We start from the raw sequence: 9,081 nt of genomic DNA, 5'->3' as shown, positions 1-9,081 counted from the left end.
TTTATATTTTACTTTTAAAAATATAGTCACGTGGTGTACCGCGGGTTAAAATCTAGTTATGTATCATAAATAAGGTTTGGAACTGATTTTAAATTTTAAGATAGTTTTTTTCAAACGTGGCTCAACAATATTTTCTTAAAAACTGACTAATGAATTAGTTTTATGAATTAATTTCGGAATGTGACTTTGTCTCTTAAAAACTCTCTCATAGTAGTAGTATGATTTAAGAGAGTTTTTAAAGAGTTAATGAATTACTCATGAACAAAAATTGTAAAATTTACTCATGAACAAAAGTTGTAAAATTCTAAAAAAATGAATATCAGGACCCAAATCCATAAAAATCGAAGCAAAGATAGCGAAAAATGATAGATATAAAATGTCTTAGTAGTGAAGAGGGGAAAAGAGAGAAAGTTTCCATAATAATCTTCAATTCTGAAAGCAAAATCTTCAAGCTTAGGACTCTCAAACTTGAAATCAAGTAATGACAACATTTATCACAGTTTGACAAATTTTAAAACAAATGGTTAAGAAAGACAATAGAGACCCATACCAGTCACATCACACATATAGAGAAAATCAGTCACAAGATTTTCTCGCCGGACAATTCTTATATAGCTCCATGATCAATCCCATTACTATCTTGCGTATCCCAGAATGGTACCCCATTACTATCGGTTCCAAAACCTGTGATTAAGAGAAAATGTCCATAAGATACTTTTCAAAGTCATCATCATAATCTTCACCCTTTGGAAATCAATAAAATGATTGTAATTAACGTGTTTTGTAGATGCTTTGAACCTTCTGCCAGGCGTAGGCAGCTTTTCAAATGAACTAAGTCTTCTAGTCTAGATGTGTGTTCTACATACCTTGAATAGTAAAGTACTTTTGTTTTTTTTTTTTTTTCATATTGAAGACAAGAACTTGACATATGCAAAAACTTCAGACGTGGTGTTTTCTATTTTTTACGTACATTGAAACAAAACCGCCTCCGTTGTCCTCGTTGTTGCCTTTCGGATATATAATCAATCTCCTGAATTATATATATACATATATATATATATATATATATATATTAGCATAAGTAAGTAAGAAAGATTAATTGATATTCTTTTTCTATGATGAAGTTTGAACAATTTTGGAACTAATGTAAATATAGTAAAATCATCGTCTATACGTATTTCATGCATACATGTCTCATAAAGTCATAAAACATAAATATTACCGATGGAGTACTAAGCTACGTAGGCCTGCTAATGTAAAGGCTAGATTCTAGATACATACCAGACACACCCACCTACCCTGAAACGACGAGATTAGTATTTTTCATTGTTAAGTTGTGTGAGATTCTCAATTTTGACGGAGTAGGAAGAAGGAGGATGTTCCGTTAAGCTGTTCACAATCGTAGAAGTTGGATTTGACCATGTTGTTTTGCCGAATGACACTACAAGAAAATAATTTTATTAAGACGAAATATTTAGTCACAATACAAAGTATTTAGTCACAATATAAACATTGTTACGAATTTGTGACGATTTTTGAATGGTTGCAATACAATGGTCACAAATTTTTATTTGTAACAAAAACGTCACAAGAGTTGCAACGAATATATTAGTAACCATTTTGTCATCAATAACTACAACACCAAAAAGTAACAAAACTGTCTTAATTACAGACTAACAAAACGTCTTTAAATCGTCACAATTCGTGTTTAAAATAACGTTTTAATTATGTATCTTATTGTTACGAAACTATAGTCTCAAATGGTCACAAATGATAATTAGAAATTTGTTGCAAAATTTTAACAAATACTCAAAAATCATGATATTTTGTGACTATCGTAATGTCCAATTTTATCATTAGAAGTTATTTTCAAATGGTGTTATTAATAAAAATTCATTGCATATGATAAAAATTATAACTAAAAAATCAATCTCAAAACAATATTATTTTTTAAATTTATTATCATACAAATTTTTTATAATCATAAACATTAAATATACATTATAAGCTATCTTTATTCTTAAAAAAAAAAAAATCACAAATTCGTCCAGATGAACATATTCGATGATAACTTCCATGTTATAACTCCTATGGAAACTATTTCAGGCATTCTGGAAAGTTAAGACTCAGATCTTTCCAACAGTTGGTAGATCAGCTTCTGGTTCAATTTGTAGCAGTGGGAAACGATTTCACAAGATGACTGATGTTAATTCGCGGATCTGCGCAGAATAGGTTTGAGAAAACATGTATAACTTTTAATCTACAAAAGGGGTTACAAAATATTTTGGGGAAAACTTACATCTTTGGGTTGGGAAATTGATCACCAAAATTCGTCCATAAAAGAGTCTGTTTACCCCTTATTTTCCACCATCTCCTAGAACATGTAATATCTGTCCTTAATCTCAATTGTGGCTCCTTGTTCTATTTCTCTCAAATGGTTCACTCTCTCTCTCTCTAGGTTATGGAGGCACGAAATTATAAAGAATAAAACCCTAATCATCTCTTAAATAAGTCTGGTTAAATTAGGGTTAGAGACTTGGCTTAATGGGCTTTGTATAAATGACATAACAATTTATACTATTTTATGACTAATGTTTACTCATTTTTATGTCACAAACTGTGACTTGCATATCTTTTATAAGTTCATAACTAATTTGCAACAACATATTGGTCACAATGTAGTCATAAGAGTGACAATTAATATTATCGTAGCATATTTGTCACTAATTGTGACAAACTTTTGTTACTGAGTTTTTTCGTCATAATATAGTGACGAAAATACTATGAATTTGTTACAAATAAACTTAGTCATAATATCGTATTTAAAGTGTCACAAATTTGTGACGGAAATTTTTTGTCTCAAAAATACGTCTCAATAAACTTATTTTCTTGTAGTGTGAGTACGCTGTTTGCATACGAAATTGAGTTGCCCATTCTTTCATGAACCTTAGAAAAGCATGAAGAATGTTTTGATAGATAGAGATATCCTACTATATTAATTGGGAAGTACAAATATAAAACTAACTTTAAAATATGTAAAAAATTACATTTAATTGTCATTAGGAAAACTTAATTAAAATTAATTAATTAATTAAATAAATGTAACTAATTAAAAAACAAAAATAGGGGACACATCAAATAAAATAAATTGTAAAAAATAAAACAAAATCTATTAGAATCAAAACTAATTTATACTTTAAAAATTTTAACAGATAAGATTTAATTGCTCTTTTTTATATGTTACTTATATATTTTTACTTCACAACTATAGCAAGAATTTTGTTTAATCGACAAAGGTTTAAACAATTTTACTCATTACATGCAAATCTTTTATTGACAGATTTTCAATAAACAATTTTAAAATACAAAAATTATAATATAAGCAACATAATAAATAACATAATGACAAAATAAATTATTACAAATGTTCATAAAAAAAAAGTTCAGCCCGCGGTTTTCTGCAGGATAGTATCCACTATATATATATATATATATAGAAAAAACACAATCTCTTATAATATATATTTTTCAACTGTTTAATGTTATTTAATCAAAGATTCATCGTAATCACTTTGTTATTTAACTTATATATTTCAACATGTAGAATTCTTTCTCTACCTTTCCTTTTTTTTAAGAACAATACTTGGGTTCACTCCTAGGGATGAACCTCTCCATTCACCCCCTTATAAATAAGGAAATAAAATCTGTATACATTATTATAAAATTACAAAATTTAAACCGCTCTTTAATAAACCCAAACCGACACATATAAAATCTAAACCCTAACCATCTCATTTGTGAACCGAAACCGATATATAATTTCGTTCTACTTGTAAAATCTAAACCCTAACCATCTTATTTGTGAACCCAAACCGACATATAATTTCGTTCTAATTGTGAAATCTAAACCCTAACATCTCATTTGTGAACCCAAACCGACATAGAATTTTGTTCTACTTGTAAAATCTAAACTCTAACCATCTCATTTGTGAACCCAAACCGACATATAATATCGTTCTAATTGTAAAATCTAAACCCTAACCACCTCATTTGTAAATCCAAACCGACATATAATTTTGTTTTATTTGTTAAATCTAAACTATAACCACTTCATTTGTAAACCCAAACCGACATATAATTTTATTTTAATTTTAAAAATCTAAACCAAGCCAATATTTAACTTTCCTTAATTAAAAGTATACAAAATTTGTTTCCTTAATTTGATTTGCTTTTTAATTTAATTTTGATTTATTTTTTAAATGAAATATTAGATGGAAGATTCTGATTGGCTGAAAGAAGAGGGGGTGAATGGAGAACCTAAGTATTTTTTTTTTTTTAATATAAAAAGTTAAAAACAATACAATCTTACGATATCATTATCTAACTAAAAAAATGATTGCCAAGATTTTGTAAGTAATATATAGGTCAAATATTTATAAAGTGAGAGTCAACATAATTTCGTATCTTGGCTTAAAATTGTAAGTTGATCCAATGGTAAAAAGTATATCATCCAGTACCATAGTTCATTGTGTATTTGTGTTTATGTGATCTTCCATCTTCAATCTTCAATTGCTTGACCGTGATTGTATTCAAAGAAACCCCAAATGGTATTAACTGGCGAAGACCACAATCATATAATCAAATCAGTGTAGTTATCTATTTAAGTTGGGGCTCTTGCTAGCTTTCCCGTTTTGAAAATTAAGACAGTTCATCGTTTTGCGTTTTAGTTTGACAAATATTAATCTCAACCAAACCGCAAACCTACTTCGACTTGAAATTCTCGCCGAGTTTCCCGACTCTGTCCTTAAACTCTTCTACAGTCTCCTTAGCCTTCACTATAGATACACTTCTGATCTCATCAACCCTCAAGCTCGTCTGTCTCCACACTTCCTCTGCTTTAGACTTGGTTTTCATTTTCAGGTCTTTGGTTTTGTTCCCTATTCCATGAACTTGTTGTTTCAAGGCTGATATCAGAAGGCTTATTTTCTCAATGATCGAGTAGATTACTTCTTTGGATTTCTCTCCTACATCTTCCGCCATCTTCTTGAGCTTAGCAATCAGACTTCCAGCTCTTTTCATGGTTCCTTCGACAGGATTTTGCTTTCCTACGTTCCGCCAAGTAGATTCCGTTGTAGTCTGTTCATGGAGGTCACTGTCAACAATCACTTTTAGGCCATACTTCTCCCAACGTCCTCTAGCTTCTTTCAGCACTTTTGCTTGTTCTCTTGCTCTTCTCGCTTCATCCTCAGCCCAATCCCTTTAAAACCAAAACTCAAAACCGTAAATGACCTGAAAGAGCTAAACTCTCATATGTTTGACTAGTCACATTTCTCAATATAAAAGCTTTTGAGTGTAACTATTCAATGTAGATCAAAAGAGTACAGTCCATTCCTCCTTTGCTTCTACCTCACTGTGTAAGATCTATTCATGCTCATTTGATTTTGCTTGGAAAAGATAATATATTCTATACCTGGCTATGGATAAAGCGTTCCTTTCAACTTCAAGCTCGTTTTGCAATCGGAGTATCTCTTGGTTTTCATCCTCCACTTGCTTTTGAAGTCTATCAAACCTCTCTTTCTCGTACGACATCTCTGCCTTGTTACTCACAAGGCTTTGAAGTTGTTCCTCAAGCTCATTTCGTATCCTCGCAAGAGCCTCCATTTCTGTTTCAATAGATGTGCGTTCTCTCTCCAATGCAAGAGTCTCCTCTTCTTTCTCAACTCTAAGTCTCGCCAGCTCCGACTTTGCTTCTTCAGCCATTTTCTCCACTGCATCTACTAGTTCCTTTTCTCTTAAAAGCTCTTTCTCGAAGCTAGCATTTATATCCTTCTCGACCTGAGCAACCAGCGCGTTATGTGCAGAAACCACGTTTTCAGCCATAGCTTCTGCTTCAATACGAGCTAGCTCCTCACCAACTACTTCAAAAGCGTCACCAATTGCAAGAGAAACAGCTGTTTGGGCTTTTGTAACCGCTTTAGACGGCTGAAACAATCTGGTACGCCCTAGAGGGAAACATGACTTTTAAAATACAAAACGCGGTTGTGGAACTCTGATGATATTATTACTTAAGAAGCAAGTGAATCTCACTCACCAAAAGCTAGTGCTGTTATTCCATGTTCTCCAGCGGATAAGTCAGCTAAAAGGGCAGGCCACGCTTCTGGGTTTATTTTATCAATGTCAAGAAAACCAGATAGTTGGTATAGCTTCTGAAAAAGGAAAAGTAGTTGTGTAAGGTTTACGACACTCTAAATGACTAAATGTGGAAAATGCGAAAGAAAGGAATAGAAAAAGAACCTTGCTATCAGCTTCTGGGAGCTGTCGGTATTCCAACGCCATCTTCCAGCTCAGAAGATCCTGACGTGTTAGAGGGCTATAGAGAAAAAAATAGATAAGAAGAGTGGAAATCACATAGCAGTAGCTAAGCTTTTATAGCTTATATGGTTGGATGAAAATAAATAGCATTTCTACCTTTCTGGAGAGAACGTAAACCGACTGCTCTCAGTAGAAGGCACGTTTTGGTTAGAGAGGTTGCTTGAAATAAGTCCTGCCTCTGCCAAACCTATACTTTCCAATTAAAATGAAGAAATCAGATCAAATATAACTAACTTCATTGACTCAGATTAAACATAACTTCATTGCTCAGTATGAAGGTAAAAGATAATCTAATGATCACCTTGAATGAATGGAAAGTCAGGATCTTCAGGTGTGATATCGTCAAATGCAAGTTCAGTAACATTCTCAATGTACATGGCAGGATATACTTTTGATGCTGAGTTCCTGTAATGGATGAAGGTAAATTTCACGATGTGAGACATTGAAACATTTCACAATGTTTCAAGAGAAACTTTTGAGAATTACCTCGACAGAGTATTGCTTGCAGAAACCACCCAACGAGCAAATTCACGGCGTGTACATAAATCATAAGGCAGAGCATGGGATTCAATAACCTGGAAGAGCAATCAGTTCTTATCAACTCACAAAATTGTTGCATTCATAGTAATCTGGAAGTTAGAAAACAGTACCTTCAAAGCTTGTAAAGCTGAAAACATTTGACTTTGAACTGGATCCACAATCGTCGGAAAGATAGGTTCCATAGGATCTACTTGTGGAACTGTAGAAGGAGCAGGTATCCCTGTATAACGGCGGGTCTTCAGCTTTTCGTTCGGGGTTTCAGAGGTATGCGTACCTACTCCATCCAACTCTGTTGATGAGGTGTATCTCTCAGCTAAGCTTTCTGATGCTTTCTCACCCTCGTCATTTTCTTTGCTAGTAGACTCAGATTTCGACACCACATCTATGTCACCCCGAGATAAAACAGAAGAATCTAAACTAACATCCATCAAAAGGAACACTTATGAATAAACAGGCAAGTGACATTGAGAGGTAAGATAATGAAATATTGGTTGCAAGACTTATCAAGCTTGGTACATTCGTGTGTCCATACCTCTAGAGCTTTCCTGGTTACCTTGCTCCGTTACATTAGATCCCTCATCCCCAACACCAACAGTGCTGATTTGATCACTTGAACTTTCAGCAACAGTAGTCACTAAAACTTCTACTTTTGGTCCTAAACATTTATCAAAAATTCGAACTTTACTAGTTGGAATCAACTACATTGTATCACAATTCCCATTGAAACACATACTTAAACCATTGCGCTTGTAAGATAAAGCCGCGTAAGTTAACCCAACAAAGAGAACCATCCCAGCCACTCCAGATAATAAAGTTCCTAACAACAAAAAAAAAAAATCAAAACTTTAATATGAATCAACCAAAGTAAACCCATCACAGTATCTAATCATAAAAATCGTACCTTTAAACCAATCTGCAGTGTTCTCGTCGTCATCTGAATCAGCCCACCCACGAAATCGATCCGACCCACCCAAATCGCGACCCGGTTCAGCGTTCTGTGCAACGCTTGAATATGATGATGATATCCGAAGACGGCGACTGAGCTTTGTCATCTTCGCTCTTGCCGGAGCTTTGAAGGTACCGTAATTGAGGGCAATTCTGAGCTGGAGAGAGCTTGGTGTCGTCCATGTCGCCATTGTAGACGCCATAGTTGTTGTTCAGTAAGATTTTTCCCAGACGATGATTACATTTTTTTGATTCGTTGCTTCATTAGACAGACGAGACAAAGAAACGTGATACGAACCTTTTCGTATAATTACGAGAAAGGCCCCTTTGATATATACTATTTCCAATTTTTACCCACCGTAATTTATTAGTTTTTTATTCGCACATCATTTATTTTACACTTACACATTAATGACTATCTACAATGGTTACTCATTTACAACACCCACTTTTTTCCTTTTAACACTCCACATCATCTTCTCTCTTCCACATCATTATTCAACACATACATAACTTTTACTCTCTACAATGGTTTTGTTTAACAAAATTACAACACCTTACCCCACCATTTTTATTTCATATTTTTTATTTTATTACGATCACGCTAAAACAAAAAAGAGATATTTAAAGCTAAAACAAAAGATTATTAGAGACTAAACCTTTTTTTTATCTAAAGAAGGGTTTTTTTTTTCTGTGTCCAAATCAAATGAAAGTAGTATCAATTTATAGAGAATGAAAAGTTATAAATTTTGATATAAATTTTGATATATTTATTTATAAATATTATGAAATAATTGAAGTTATATAATTTGAGATAAAAAAAACATAAAAATCTAAACAACCAATCAAAATACAACATCTCTCACATTTATCTTCTTCCTTCCACTTTCACGGGTGTTGATATTTATCAACACAAAATTTGCCACATCACTTACTTTTCATTTACCACAAACCATTGTAGTGGGATTTTTTTTTCAACTGTTGTAATATTGTTTACAACGAACCATTGTAAGTGGTCTTAGAGGTACACATCACAACAGATTGTTGCCTAGCTAGTTTGTCACTTTAGGTAACCTGTGGGAAGCAATAACAGATAACAATTGTTAATATTAGGTATTTGATAATCATAACTAATCATTTCATCAAAACTAATACAACTATAATTTATATATACTCACATTTAATAAATGATATATTACAAAATAGTTTTAGGTGAAGAGTAAC

General features: G+C 32.7%; 1 long non-coding RNA gene across 1 annotated transcript; it reads right to left on the bottom strand.

The window, feature by feature from the left end:
• Positions 1-4,635: 4,635 nt before the first annotated feature.
• On the bottom strand, positions 4,636-8,556 carry LOC104775102 (uncharacterized). Its single transcript, XR_015581410.1, has 11 exons — positions 7,814-8,556; positions 7,646-7,729; positions 7,445-7,567; positions 7,023-7,324; positions 6,859-6,947; positions 6,674-6,777; positions 6,469-6,559; positions 6,295-6,370; positions 6,092-6,206; positions 5,471-6,002; positions 4,636-5,257 (listed from the first exon to the last, which is right to left on the bottom strand). It is a non-coding gene; the product is annotated as an uncharacterized LOC104775102 (long non-coding RNA).
• Between the last annotated feature and the right edge of the window lie 525 nt (positions 8,557-9,081).

The sequence above is a fragment of the Camelina sativa genome, chromosome 2 (assembly GCF_030686135.1).
Source record: "Camelina sativa cultivar CO46 ecotype springtype chromosome 2, ASM3068613v1".
Taxonomy (NCBI): Eukaryota; Viridiplantae; Streptophyta; class Magnoliopsida; order Brassicales; family Brassicaceae; genus Camelina; species Camelina sativa.
Note: the sequence above shows the minus strand (reverse complement) of the source record. Positions and strands in the feature narration are given on the sequence as shown.